The sequence below is a fragment of the Gobio gobio genome, assembly GCF_949357685.1.
Source record: "Gobio gobio genome assembly, chromosome: 2".
In the NCBI taxonomy this organism is placed as follows: domain Eukaryota; kingdom Metazoa; phylum Chordata; class Actinopteri; order Cypriniformes; family Gobionidae; genus Gobio; species Gobio gobio.
In genome coordinates, this window is record NC_137098.1 from 38,490,748 (window position 1) to 38,506,681 (window position 15,934).

At 39.0% G+C, this 15,934-nt stretch overlaps 1 protein-coding gene across 1 annotated transcript in view; it reads left to right on the forward strand.

The window, feature by feature from the left end:
* The window catches only part of itfg1 (integrin alpha FG-GAP repeat containing 1), a 174,937-nt gene that overhangs the window by 3,847 nt on the left and 155,156 nt on the right, over positions 1–15,934 (forward strand). The gene's annotated exons all lie outside the window — the stretch shown is intronic.

The following is a 15,934-nucleotide window of genomic DNA, read 5'->3' on the forward strand; positions in this document are numbered from 1 at the left end:
CCCGACAGAACGGTGTTTTCGTGTTTTCTATCTTGTAAGTCAGTGTTTTTGTACGTCCTCGTCGCGTCTATCTGTTCTAAAATGTGCATACAGTCGTTTCTGCTCAACATCAGCAGACTCACATCGCTTTAGAGATAAACCTCACGCACGCCGAGACTCGGGCTGCACTGGCCGGTCGGCCTTCAACATCCCCGACCCCCAGTACTGCATCTGGCTCACAGCGGAGGCACCAAACGCGGCGCGAGATTAAGCGGAAGGGGGGTAAGCGTGAGGTTATCCGGCTAGGCTAGCCAGCTATCCCCACAATAAACTGGATTACATTCGATTACTGCTGTTGTGTCTTTGTTTGCGCTGTGGACTCAATGCGCGTCACTGACGCTTTTCATATGATAGGAACATATCTATAAATAATGCTATTATCAACACTTACTCGTAACTCGTTCATCTCGACAGCTGTAATGGTACATTGCATGTGTTACAAAGTTGGTAATAATGATGAAGACGGACTCGGTGTGACTGGGACTCGTGTTTATTCAGAACTCTCAGATACAAACACAAACTCGCGCTGACAGCGCTCTCATAACTCAGTAGTTACTATAAATAACTTTGTTAGCAATCGCTGAGCTCAGTCTCTGGTACATTAGTGATGTCCGGTTCGCGAACGATCTTTCTTTTGAACCGGTTCTTTTTAGTGAACCGAATCAGTTCACCAAATCGGACTGAATCGTTCTAAACGGTTCGCGTCTCCAGTCAGCGCTGATCCATAATTTACTAAAGTTACTAACTTTCTGACATGAGTGACAGTCCCTCCGACTAGAAATAGACTAATAACCTGAAGTATATGCTGTAACTACAACAGTTCACTGATCTGAGACTGACAGAAGAACTGATGTGAAGTGAACTCTGGTCCATCCGTCTCTCTGGCAGCAGCTCGTGCCTGCTCGTGTCTCGTAGACCTCGTTAAACCACGCCCCCTTTCCCCTGTCAGCCAATCACAACAGTGGGCGTTTTTACTGAAGTCTGACAGCAGACACGCCTCTTGTAACAGGGCCTTCAGCCACAGGGCAAACATCAGTATTGAAAAAATGCCTTTTATTTCTAAATTATGACATTTTATGATGTAGAAATCATACTAACAATATAAGTACACCTCAGGAAACATTATAAAATAATAGAAAAATGCCATGCCATGGGACCTTTAAGCTTAGGTGAGAGTAGACGCCTCTTGTGGTTCAAATAAATAGGGCTGGGCAACAAACTTAAGCTCCTCCGAGATTTCTCTTTAAAAATTCTCGTTTTAGACTTCCAATTGTTTTGTAATTGCTTAATCCTGTGCTTCTGTGTTTGTCAATTGAGGGCGAGTAAATTATGGAATAATTTTCATTTTTGGGTGAACCTAATCCTTTAATATAGAACAGTGATTTTAATGCACACCTTCTAGCCAATCAGAATTGAGTGTTCAGACAGACCATGGAATAAAAAATAAATAGCCATTAATTTACTTTAAACAGGTGTATCAAAAATTATACATATGTGGAAATTACCTCTACTCCAAAAAAGCTTATAAAACGAGACCACATTTCTAAATAGGCTCTAGTACTTTTTCTTGCTAGAACGTCAATTTTTTCCAGTGCCATGTGTTCTAATAATAAATGTAACCAATGATAAATTAATAATAATTGTTTAGTTTTCAATAATAATACAAAAAAAATTATATGCATTGAACATGTTGTAAATTAGAATTATTAATCAAAGAAAACATAATTTTAAAAAATTGTGTCCACAAATTGGGGTCAGGAGAAAATATGTGTAGTTATAGGAACCTAATTCATTGACTAATCCGTTGACTAAAGTAATTTTTTAAGCAAATGTCAGAATGTGCTTAACCAGATCATTCATTGTTAACTTCATTTTGTTTAGATTTTTGTGAGGTTTGTATTACTAAAACAAGCTGCTATAACCACTATAAGTAATAGGGTTACTAGTGACATGGCTGCAGATTTAGCCTAAATTAAGCTGTCTCCCAGTAGGGGTAGCTAGTTTAAGATCAAAACCTAACATTTCCATACATTCAAATTAAAGAAAAAAAATATGATATTGATAACTTGTCATGCTTTAACAGGGTTGTACTTAAAATTCGTGATTTTTAGGGACCGACAATATGACCTGGGGCCTGTGTGAAGGAAGCTTAGGACAGTTGACAGAATTGACCCAAGCGGCCCGAGAGTTTATTATTGGCACATTTTTAAGTTTGCCAGTTTAAACAATTCAAGCACAAAAAAAATTGTACTTGCGGGCTGTTTTCTGTGCGCACACACCCAAAGCCTAATAAACCTGCTGCTGTTTGTGTCCTTAATGTTAATCAAAGAACAAAAGACAAAGAGAAAATCACTCCCTGCACTTTATATAAATCTTGAATAACTTCTGGCTTTAACAAGGATCAATCTGTATTTAATTAATAGAGTGAAGTGATGTGCACAAGGGGGGGCTTGGGGGGCTTGAGCCCCTGCCCCTTTGACAGTGAAAGTGCCCTTTTCGATTGCACCGAAGTGCCCCCGCGAACGCAATTTCTACCGAGGGGGAACAATCTTTGATGATTCAATTTCTGTACCTGAATACTACTGTTAGACCTACCTGAAAAATGTAAAGCACTTTTATTTCATTTGTATCGTATTTATCTGTAGCCTGGCTCCGCCCCCCTATGTACTTCCGTTCAATCTTCATTTTCCTTCAGTACTCCGTCTGGGATTGCGATATATTCTCTGGTTTTCTCCGGTCAAATTTTAACCGGTCCAATCAGCTGACAGAGGGAGTGGCTGAGAAATATGAGGTTGATGTCGTGCGCTAGTTTGAGATGACATATACGTCACAACAAAACGTTAGTGATTGGTTATGGCCGATCCAGAGTGGCTCTGGGTAGATCCAATAGTTTTAAACTTCAACAGAGTACCCGCCTTCAAGGAAGTTAACGTTTGTCAATGGAGAGTGACCAGACTCTCTGTACAAATGAAATATAGAGAGTGAAGTGAAGTGACGTGTGGCCAAGTATGGTGACCCATACTTGGAATTTGTGCCCTGCATTTAACCCATCCACGTGCACACACACACCGTGAACACACACCCAGAGCAGTGGGCAGCCATATTGCTGCGGGGTTCTGTGCCTTGCTCAAGGGTCTCACCTCAGTCGTGGTATTGAGGGTGGAGGAGAGCGCTGGTAGGACCAGGCTAATTTATCTGTGCTTTTGCTTGAAGTTTGTTTATTTGTTCTTATTTTATTACTGACAGTTCACTTGTCTTTAATATTGTTTAAACTTTATATAAGGCTGGTTTAGCTATGGTCTCAAATTTGGAATCGAGAATTGTGAAACTGCACTTGTATCTAAAATGTTGTTATCAGCCCCATTAAACAGCCCCACATATTAATGCAAATGTAGGCCTACATATGATCAATATTCAATGTGACTGAGACCAACAGATATGCACATTTTCTACGCCGCTGATTCTTCATTCTGCAGATTGTCTCTGTGAGGCTTTTACTCTCCCATTGTAATCCTGTCATCAAGACGGGATGCTTCCTGAGTGTTGTTTTTCGTCTGGGAAATACTGACATATTTTTATAGCAGGTCTAGTGGGGAGTGTGTGTGTGCAGTGCTACAACTCTCTCTGTATTTATGTTGTGTTGTGTGTTTTAACTTTAGCATGTCGTCGAAATCATAATTTGTTTAAATAAGGCCCTAAAATTAATACTTTTATTCAGCAAGGATGGATTAAGTTGATCAAAACGAAAACATATATGGAATATGTATATTAAAATAGAAAACAGTTAATAGAAAAAATATTAAGCTGCACAACTGTTTTAATAAGAAATCTTGGTAACACTTTCCAATAAGGTTCATTGGTTAACATGAACTAATAATGAACTGCACTTATAAAGCATTTATTAATATTTGTTCATGTTAATTTCAACATTTACTAATACTTTATTAAAATCTTGTTAACATCAATTAATGCACTGTGAACTAACATGAACAAAAACAATGAACAGCTGTATTTTTATTAACTAACATTAACAAAGATGAACAAATACAGTAACAAATGTATTCCTCATGGTTAGTTCATGTTAGTTTATAATGTTAACTAATGAAACCTTATTGTAAAGTGTCACCGAAATATTACTAAGAATGTTAATAAGAATTATTTCAGGATCTGGGCTGGAATAGTGGCTGCTGAAATTTCAGCTTTGTCAACATTTAAAACTCAACCCCAAGCTTTTAAATGACAATGGATTTTTGTAAAATATAATATATAATATGACATTTTTATATGGCAATTTACATTATTTTATGATTCCTGCCATCATGAGTAATTCAATTATGTCTGAATGTTGTTAAAAAGGTATAGTGCAGTTGTTTTCTCATATATTTGTCATTATTTGTCCTGGTGAAAGGCTGTACTGTCCGTAGTGACTTAGAGTCAGCGGTGCATTTTAGCATCTCCTTGTTGCAAGGTGCTTCTTACTATCCTGATGTCAGTTTTTGCTTCTTCTTTTTTTCTTTTCTTTTTTTCTTCTGAACCGTTGAAATCAAATGATCTCTCAAGAGCTGTTTATGAATTCAAAGCCGTTTTCAAGGGTTAAGAGTTTCCTGTTAAGCTTGCCTGTCAGTCAAAATTGACTGTAATAATCCTGCTGCACTATTTGCTTCTAAAGGCTGAAAACAGATTTGAATGGCCTCCTGTAAAAGTCTTTCTGTCCATTAGTGTAGTTGAGGCTCGGAGTGGTCATGTGTCTGTCACATTGACCAAAATGGATTTAGCATCTCCTCCCGGAAAGGGTAAAGAGGTCAAAAAGTAATTTACTAGCCAATATGGACGAGCACAATTTATCCATACTAAAACAAAGCCCCTGAGCCACTATATCACTTATCTCCCACCCTCTCGACGGAAACATGGCATCACTGCCACCCACAAACCATCTGGAGGCTTTTCTGCTGCCACATGAGCAGTCGTGCTGTTGGTTTTGAATGGCAGAGAGGACCAAGAAAGCCTCTTTGGACCTCAGCAGCTTTGAGAAAATCACAACCGATTAACAACAGCCCAAGACGGAAAAAGAGCACACCCACATCAAAATCATCCACCACTTACTCTACAATTATGGCTGTCTACTGTGGCAAGAAACCTCAGTGGGGGTGAGTGGAGGTTTTCAGGAAGAGAGATCAGCTGGAACTAATGGCTGTGCCACTGACTTCTGGCTTGTCTTGAGGTTTCCATAAGAGATGATTCGATGCCTTTCCATTCATCTGAATGTAGTCTAGTTCTAGATGGTAGGTTCATTTACAATTTAATAATAGTTTTGGGTTGGCAGGAAGAAAAAAACAACAATTCTAAATGAAAATTAGCGTATAATTGTGCATAGTTATGGTAGCAAATTAACAGGTTTTTATCAGCTTTTAAATTGAATAAATAAATGATCCCAATACCGTTCAAAAATTTGGGGGGGAAAAGAAAGATGTTTTTGAAAGAAGTTTCCTATGCTCACAGAGGGGGACTTTATTTTAAAAACACTGTAAAAACAGTAATACTGTGAAATATTACTACAATTCAAAATAATTTTTTTATTTTTTAATAGATTTTTAAAATGTATTTTATTCCTGTGATGGCAAGCTGAATTTTCAGCATCATTACTCCAGACTTCAGTAGCTTCAGTGCTCCTCAAGAAACATTTCTTATTATTATCAAAGTTGAAAACAGCTGTGCTGCTTAATATTTTTGTGGACACCATGATACATTTTTTTTCAGGATTCTTTTGAATAGAAAGTTCAAAAGAGAGAACAATTTTGTAAAATGTTTAACAGTGTGTAGTATTTATGAGGATCTATTGACAGAAATGCAATACATAACTATGCTTTCAGTGGTGTATAAAGACCTTACATAATTTACTGTTATGTTTTTATTACCTTAGAATGAGCCATTTCTATCTACATACGCCCCGGGTCCCCTTACAGTGAAATCGACCTTTTGCGCTGTCATGTTTCTACAATAGCCCTAAACGGACAAACTTCTCTACAGAGCGCTAGTCACTCTCTGCTCTCTCAGATGACTGTCGGCCCCCGTAGCTTCTCTATGTGCTTCGAAAGGGAGGGGTGAGAGCTGGGTGACTGCAATTCACAACCTGAAATTTAGACAGTGCACCTTTTAAAGGGGTCTTGAATTGAGAAATCTATTTTCCCTTAAGCTTTTGATATATAAAAGGTCATGGTAATATAAGAATATCCTGTAAGTTTCAGAGCTGAAAACTTCCTTGTTAGTCAAAGAAAAGCTTTTATTGACACCAGGCCCAGCAAACGATCAATTTCAGAATGTGCCAGGCTATGACGTGAGAGTGTAGTGAAGCACCGCCTCAACAGAAGAAGAACAACGCCTGATTCTGTAGCCCTGCCCACCAACTCATGCCACTAACATGACAGCTAAGAGCAGCATAGAGCTAAACAGCTTCGAATTTCTAAGCAGTAAACATACCACATAAGCTTCATTCGGATTCCTATATTATGAATGCATGGATGAACTTTATTTTTAATGAATATCCAGCTCACATGGGGAAGACTTTGCACGTATGTTCATTTAACCACGGAGTCGTTTTGTAAACAAGAGTCTGGATTTGCAGACAGGATGAGATTACATGAACGAATGAAGCAACACACTAATGTGAGTGAAAAATGTTTTTTTATATGTCAGTCCCTCCAGTTTTTCGCGATTCCGCAATCTCTGAATACACCGCAAAATCAACAAAATTACGCATTTTTTTGCGAACCTGCATAATTTGTAATTTCACCGCAAAATAAATCACAAAAAAAAATATTTTAATGACAAATATAAATTATATTATCTAATTGACCTCTCTCTAATTTATTTAAAGATTTAATGCATTGTTTTCATGAGCTTACAGACGTTGTGCTTGCTTGCACAATATGGTCTGTGTGAAAGCGAGTCTTTCTCACCTGCCGGCTGCCGTCTCACATAAGTGCCAATGACCGGGAGAAGTGATTACTTAAGATGGATGAATGACCAAACAAAAGTATGATATGCCGGATAGCACTAAAAAAAGAGTTAATAAAAGTGCTGTATAGCTTACCACAAACTCAATTCGCTACTGACACACGGACCGATGTCAGACGGATTCTGTGCATGTGTTTGCCGCCTGTCAGCGCTCGCATAAGTAGCATATACCGAAATGGGTTCTATTTCTAGGCTCATTGCCCTTTGTACGATCAAATACACACATAATAATTATGCCTAAATATCCATCTTGGCGGTTATCTCTTGAGTGAACAAGTTTGGAACGTGTCTGTCAGTTTTGAATCTGTGCATTACTGTAGGTCTTAAAGTGAAAGCAGCCTAATATAGCCCATACTCGCTCCTGTCTGTGTCTTTAATGTTAATCAAACATCAACAGGGGAAAAACAAACAGTAGCCTATTTAAACTTAAAGCACCGTTTGTATCTCTATCTTTATGTTGTACTATTTACTTGTCCTATTATTATTAATTGCAGCCCAAGACTGGTTTCCCACTGAAGCTAAGCAGGGCTGAGCCTGGTTAGTACCTGGATGGGAGACCATCTGGGAAAACCAGGTAGCTGCTGGTAGAGGTGTTAGTGAGGCCAGCATGTGGTGCTCACTCTGTGGTCTGTCTGGGTCCTAACACCCCACTATAGTGATTGGGACACTATACTGTAACAAGCACCGTCCTTCGGATGAGACGTTAAACCGAGGTCCTGACTCTCTATGGTCATTAAAAATCCCAGGATGTCCTTCGATAAAGAGTAGGGGTGTAACCCAGGCATCCTGGCCAAATTTGCCCATTTGCCCCTCTCCATCATGGCCTCCTAATCATCCCCATATACTGATTGGCTTCATCACTCTGTCTCCTCTCCACCAATAAGCTGGTGTGTGGTGGCCGCTCTGGCGCAATATGGCTGTCGTCGCATCATCCAGGTGGATGCTGCACATTGGTGGTGGTTGAGGAGATTCCCCCTTCTATATGTAAAGCGCTTTGAGTGCCTAGAAAAGAGCTATATAAATGTAACAAATTATTATTAATTATTGTAATTTATTTATTAGCCTTTGTTTTATTTCTGACTGTTTACTTTATTCATTAATTACTTGAAGGTTTTGGTCATATTCCCCACCCTATAAGTTATCATGTTATTAAAGCTAGAAATTACCACCACAAAATCAGTCATTTTGATTGCAAAAATCACAAAAAAAATATCGCTAAATCCTGGAGGGACTGATATGTGATTGTATTGCATTGTTACAGATCGTTTGATATCTATGGATTATGTGTACGTGTCTATGTGTATGTGTACGTGCTTTCCTGTAGCTCAAACAGTAGAGCGTGGCGCTAGCAACGCCAAGGTCATGGGTTCGATTCCCAGGGAAAGCAAGAACTGACAAAAATGTGTAGCTTGAATGCAATGTAAGTCGCTTTGGATAAAAGCGTCTGCCAAATGCATAAATGTAAATGTAAATGTCTAACAGAACATACCTTAGCACGCTGTCACAGGCTGGAGAATACTTTATTTGTGGTGTTCTTGGTTCATTACTGTCTTGATATGCATTGTTCACTCTCTTGACTCGATATTTGAAGGGCGCGTGTGCGTGTGTGTGTGCGGTTCATGGTTATATTCATTGATCGGCTGGGCCGAGTAACGTTAATACAAAAATAACATTCCAATCAATCGCAGGTGGATGAGAGATTAATCATTGTGTTTGTTTGATAAAGACATTTTGCGAGCCCTGGCTGTGGACTGGGCGATTCATTCCGGTTGCAGTTTGCCACACGCTTTCACTGAAAGGGGGAGCAGAAGCTCATTAAATATGCAAATCTTATCCAATCCTTGCCGTGGGCGTTTACTTCCAAGTCTTCAGTCACTGCGGCACACCCATCAAAACTGAGCGTGTCTTGAGAGAGCCTCAAAACCAGGGCAGAAAATAGCCTATTACTTATTCATTATGATATTTTTTTATGTAAAAACCACGCAAACGCAATAAGTTGACCTCAGACAACAGTATAAAAAAAATAAAAAAGCCAGTTCATGACCCCTTTAATGCATCCTTGCTGAAAAAAAGAGGTGTTGCCTCTCATGTAACTGTCAGTTGGATGAAGTGAGCTAATTTCATGTTTATATTCATCTTAATTTACATTATAATGTAATATTAAAATATTCGTCATCATATTTAATGTTCAATAATTGGTAATTACTTTTCCTATGCATTTCATGGCAATATTATAATATTAATCAATATTTAATTTTAAGGACATTTTTGCTTACTTTTGTTCATTGCGTCATGCTTGATCTGGATCCAAAAGGAAAACCATCTGAGAACCGCTGATCTAGACAGCTGGCCACACAGTATTCCGTGCTTTTTTTTGTGCTTTCTTTTGTCAAAAAGGTTGTCATGTGCAAGAATATTGCTGCATAATTGAAGTTAGAAGGTCATGAACGTGAACACTTAGTTGAAGGACCTCTTTTGCAGTCAAAATGACTGAACGGATATACTAGCATCCTGGTCTTTCACTACTCTTTCACACTTATGTGACCTTCTCAGTTAAGACTTGAAGACTTGAATGTCCTTTCTGTGAATGAACAGGTAAAGGGTCACTTCCAGATCAGCTAGGATTCCAGACGCACATATGAACCTGTAACATCCATTGAACAGCTAGAAGTTGTGAAATTGCATCTACTTACGTGCCAAGGCCTCATTTAAACTTTAAAGAGCACCTATCATGGAATTTTGAAATGTACCTTTCATGTAGTGTGTAACATAGATCTAAGTGAACAAAAACATCCTGCATAGTTTGAAATATGACAGTGCACCATATATATAGTTATTTTCTTTCAAAAGTAAGAGTCGACTCTGAGTCATTTTTAAGAATCGTTAGAAGACCGAAGCTTTTTCTCTGACTAGATGACGTCAACTTGTCAAGTTATTTGAATACGATACGCCCACTTATTGCGCTCCAAGACGCCAGTGAAAACTAGAAAACATCATGGCGACGAGACGCGGTGTTCTGAAGTGCGACTCAAAAGCAAACTTTTTTCATCTGCCCAAGGATGAGCATTTGAAGACTAAGTGGCTTGAAGACAAACCATACATCGTCGCGATTGAGTGTTTATTAGTCGTCAAATGTATGTTTCGCGATCTCAGGAAGCTTTTATTATGGACTTCTATTATGGCACATGGTTCTTCTTCGTCTGTCTGTACATGGACTACATGTGCACAGAGCGCCCTCCGGCTGCCAGTATGAATTGAAAACAACACATAAGAGACTCAATCGCTCATGATTAGGCTATATCTGCGCATTTTGAGGAAGTATTGAATAAAAAATACTCCTCTGTTTAGAAATTCGACACAGACATATGAGAATCTATCAATATGTCTCCTCATCTGCACACTTTTGAACTAAAAGCCCTGAGGGATGTTGATTTGTCGCGAGTCTTCGTGAGGAGAATAGAGGAGTTTTTTTTTATGAATGAGATCAGCTGAGGCTCATATTACAATCAAAAGGTACAGACACGGTTTTCATATTCATAACTCCTGACACATATTAACAAATTACTGTCATTATAAGACTTTGATGGGCGTTCCGTTTCCGAAAATATCTGCACAGACTATACCAATCACAACTGACTGGGTCATCGGACCAATCACCGCAGATTAGCGTCACGTAAAGGCGGGGTTTTGAAAAGTGAATCACTAAAGGAATCATTTGAGAATCGCTGTCAAAACAGGTAAAAATAAATGCATATTATAAGAAAACTAAAGTCTTTTTTGTCATTGCATGCATGCAAAACTGTTGTTGGGGACTTCTAAAACAATATTTGGAACATTTTAAATGCCATGATAGGTGCTCTTTAAAGAGGTCATGACATGAGAAATCCAATTTGCCCGGATCTTTTGACATATGAGATCTTTGTATCATTAAAACATCCTGAAAGTTTCAGCTTAAAACATTGTCCTCATTATAAACAAAGCATTCATTTAATCAAGCTCCAAAAACAGCTCGTTCTAATATTGAGTGACCTGTGATGTCACAGCTTCTAGAGCAAGACATCGACAAAGAGTTTTCATAGCCCCCGGGGGCGTCCACTGGCATTCAATCACTTAAGGGCTCACATTTGCCTATACTGGATGTGTGCGTGTCAAATGCAAATAGAATCCATTATAATCACTGACGCTGTCTACACTGGATACATTATACAGATGCGCATTTCATATACAGCTCCAGTTTGGATGGTTTATTTTAATGGCATTCTTGATCACATCGTTTATTAAATTTTTTGGGGACGAGGCACAGTGTAATGTAAAGTTTGCAAAGAAACTTTTGTTAAAATGATGAAGCAGCCAACTGTATTGGTTTTGACAGCAGCTGCATCACAAACCTTAGGTAAATGATTTCATAATGCTTTGTCTGTAAATTAAGGTTTTATATGTATGTTTTCAAAACCCTTACTCGCATGCAGAAGTGAGGGAATGTTGATGCTGTTTCCTATGCAATAATGTTAGCCAATCATAAGAGTGGCCGTTTACTGACAAACTTTAAAAGGTTAGTTCACCCAAAAAGGAACATTCAGTCATTAATTACTCAGTCATATGTTGTTCCAAACTCGTAAGACCTTTGTTCATCTTAGGAACACGAATTAAGATATTTTTGATGAAATCCGAGAGCTCTCTTACCCGTCCATAGACAGCTATTATGTACTAATACTAATACTTTAAGACCCAGAAAGGTAGTAAAGACATCGTTAAAATAGTCCATGGGACGCAGCAAAACTGATTAAATGAACGCGGCAAAAAATCGACCAATCAGAATTTTGGTCGAGCCAGAACATATCGACTAATAATCGACTAATCGACTGGGAGATTACAGCCCTAGTAAACACCATGACGGATGCGCAGGAGTCGTTCTGCCATAGCACTACGAAGTGCTACACTGTTTACACGTCAACAGTGTAAGAGTTTGTTGAAATTGTTGAATAAAGTAGGTTGTTGTTGTTGTTGTTGTTTTTTTTGCTCTCAAATTGTGTTCCGAAGATGAACAAAGGTTTTACGGGTTTGGAATGACATGAGGGTGAGTAATTAATGACAGAATTTGTAATTTTGGGGTAAACTAACCCTTTAAAAGAGCCACCCTTTAAAAACTGATCATTTCAGACTGGTTAAAAATCATTGTTTTTCCACATATATATATATATATATATATATTAGTGGTGGGCATAGATATAGAAAAAAAAATGTAATCTAAATTAATCTCACTGTAATCTTGGAATTAATCTAGATTAAAATGGCTCATTTGAATTCTGCCGAAGGCATTCAGAATATGTGTGCTCGTAAGTGATCGTTTGTCTTTTTGTAATTTGAATAATAAATAACTAATGTCCCTTTAAGACCTGACGCATGCATGGATCCCAAACACTTTTCCTGTGAGCTGGTTACAACTGTGTTTACGTTAAAACTCACCAAGATGGGCATTGAGACATTTTTGAGTGTATTTGACCATTAATAAGCTGGAAAAAGAAGCTCTTTTTTGCACGTGTATGTCAGAGGCGGCTTTATTACGGCATGTGTGTGTGCGCTTCAGATGCGAGCGCGAAATCTGCGGGAATTAGTAGAACTAACGTTATGTACAACCCCGCGCAAAATTCAGACCGGGTTAAACCGGACTGAATGAGAGGAGGCGGGTGCGTGTCAACTCGAAAGTCATCATAGCTTGCGTAGTATAGACCCAGCTCCCAACCCAACTTTGAGAATAGATTAACGGCGATATGTTTTTTATCGCCCGATAAGAGTCTCACGCTAACGCAGCACGTTAACGCCGATAACGGCCCACCACTAATATATATTATTTGTTTTAGTTTTTTGTGCAAAACCCCCCCCCACAAAACTTTATTAATATTATAAGTGAACCTCAAGGAACATATGAAAACAATAAAAAAATCCATGTCATGACCCCTTTAAAGTGGGATGTCAAGCCTTCACCCTGCGCCTCAATGAAATCTCCCTCTCATTTGGAAATCTACAGGCTCTGCATTAATATCCGCCTTATCTGATATCTGGCCCTAGTGGTTTATTAAGATGAACCACCAGCAATTACTTCAGACAAAGGTGAATGATTAAGTCCAGTTAAATGTGTCCCTAATAGGCTAATGCTTGCCGTGCTTGAGCAGCTCTGATACCTCAGGTAAGGCTAATGCATAGCCAAAGGAATGGTAAAGAGAATATCTGCAAAATGAACATGGAGAAGCCCCCAACAATCACTAAGTCTTTCTGTCGAATTTTCATTCCTTTTTCCCCCTTCTTCTTCTGTTTTATGTATCTCTCCATCAACATAGAGATGCCACTGGCATCTGGATCGCATTTTCACATCTTCATAATGCCCTCGAAACCCCCGGATTCAGAATGTGCAGCCTCGTTAAAAACGGGGAGTAATTGCCAAATAATTATAAATGTCATTATGCGCAAATATGCACAAAAGACACCCAATTCTGCTTTCTGAATGGTTGCTAGGCAACCTTGTGTTGAAATGCTCCAAACTGCAGCCAATTAGACCTGAAATCTCTCTGAGAGTGAGCGGCGAGTTAATTGTCGTGCAATGTAAAGGAAACAGATTTTCCACATTAGGGGACTGCTGAAGTGGGAAGTTCATCAAATCATTATCTGTGGCAGTCTTCCAGACTAACACTCGCAGTTGAACATTTAGGTTACATTAGGCCAAATGGCTGTGATCGTGTGCTGTCCCTCTCAGTGCTTTTATTGTTTTTCCTGTGGGACTTTAATGCCTTTTCATTTATGTTTTTGCAAAAAGAGAATCGATCAATAAAGTAGCTGGATTTTGCAGAAGATGCAGGAAGTTGCCACTCTCTAACGGGGATACATTTGGACCCATCAAGATTTGGAGTCATTCCACTTGAGGCTCATTGTATGGCACCCCAAAAACGTCTGCTAGATCTGCAGAACATAGCGGGTGGATAACACAATGACTGAGTGTTCCTCCTTGTACAGGCCTGGTACAGCTTTACTGACAAATAGCTTGAAACAATGTGGGTAGAGATCTCATTATTTTTCAATATGTATGTCTTTTCACCGTCTCCCAGTTTCATAAGCAGTAAACATGCTCAGAGGAACAGAACTGATATACGGTGCCTTCCAGACAGTTGGCAGTTTATCAAAGAGCTAAACTGTAGCATTTACGTGATAAATAAAAGTTGAGTGAGCAGATTTATTGTTGATACTGAGCTGAAGTTGTTCCACCCAGTTGATGTCCAATGTTAATCTGTTCCTGAAGAGTAGGCATGCTTAACAATAACTGATAAAAATGAGACCCCAAACCTAATTAAGCTCAGAGTTTATTAATCAAGCGTTTTTTTAAAAAAAAGGACTGTGACGTTATTTGTCCTTCACTCAATTAGTGGCTGTAGCTAATGGAAGAGTCTGTTTAAATGGATCAACGTCCCAGGAGACTCCGTAACCTGCTTGAGCTGGCTCAGATTCTCTTTCTCCCACTATCTCCATCTTCGCTCTTCTCTTTCACTGTCAGCCACCCCAGGGCCAGTTTTATCCACCCACACGCTTTTTTTTTTTTTTTGGTATTTTGTTTGTGCTCTGGGTGCTTGTTTAAAACTATTATGATTACTTGCATTATGCTGGTGTGTTGTCGCAGACTAGGCATGGATGCTTATATTCAGAAGCGTGTGCAGAACTGGAGGAAAAGAGAGATTTCACAATGACAATCCCCATTTCAAATGTGTGATAGTTCACCCTCAAGTTGATCCAAGTCTGTGATCTTAAATTTTTCCGTTTGAAAGATAAAATGCTTAAAGTGCTCCGATTATGCTATTTTAAAGGTTCCTTTGTTTTGGAGGTCTCCTACTGCAGGTTTACATGCATCAAAGGTCAAAAAGCTCTTTCATTTTCTCATAACATTCATTGCACATCACCACATTTTTCAATGATTCTTAAACGACTTAACGGATGAATCAGTCTCTCTATATCCCTCCTTTGCACTAAATACTCTGCACTCTTAAGAAAAATGGTTCTAAACAGTACCAAATTAGTGTTATTCAGCTTGTAACAATAGCAGAACCCTTTTTGGAGCTAAATAAAACCCTATTATAAGGTTCCATAAAGGACCATATGCAAGGCCTCTATTTGGGTTTTAATAATTTGTTACATTTATATAGAGCTTTTTCTGGGTACTCAAAGCGCTTTACATATAGAAGGGGGAATCTCCTCAACCACCACCAATGTGCAGCATCCACCTGGATGATGCGACGGCAGCCATATTGCGCCAGAGCGGCCACCACACACCAGCTGATTGGTGGAGAGGAGATAGAATGATGAAGCCAATCAGTATATGGGGATTAGGAGGCCATGATGGACAGAGGCCACTGGGCAAATTTGGCCAGGATGCCGGGGTTACACCCCTACTCTTTTTTCCGAAGGACATTCTGGGATTTTTAATGACCACAGAGAGTCAGGACCTCAGTTTAACGTCTCATCCGAAGGACGGTGCTTGTTACAGTATAGTGTCCCCATTACTATACTGGGGCGTTAGGACCCAGACAGACCACAGAGTGAGCACCCCATGCTGGCCTCACTAACACCTCTTCCAGCAGCAACCTAGTTTTCCCAGGAGGTCTCCCATCCAGGTACTGACCAGGCTCAGCCCTGCTTAGCTTCAGTGGGAAACCAGTCTTGGGCTTCAGGGTGATATGGCTATTATTTTTTATAATAAAATAAAAAACAGCATGTTGTATTAGGTACTTTTATTTTTTTATTGACATGGCAAATTGTAGCAAAAATGACATTGATCTAACAACAGTTGTTAACTAAATACAAAAATAACAATTGACATTGAACATGATATAGATGTAAT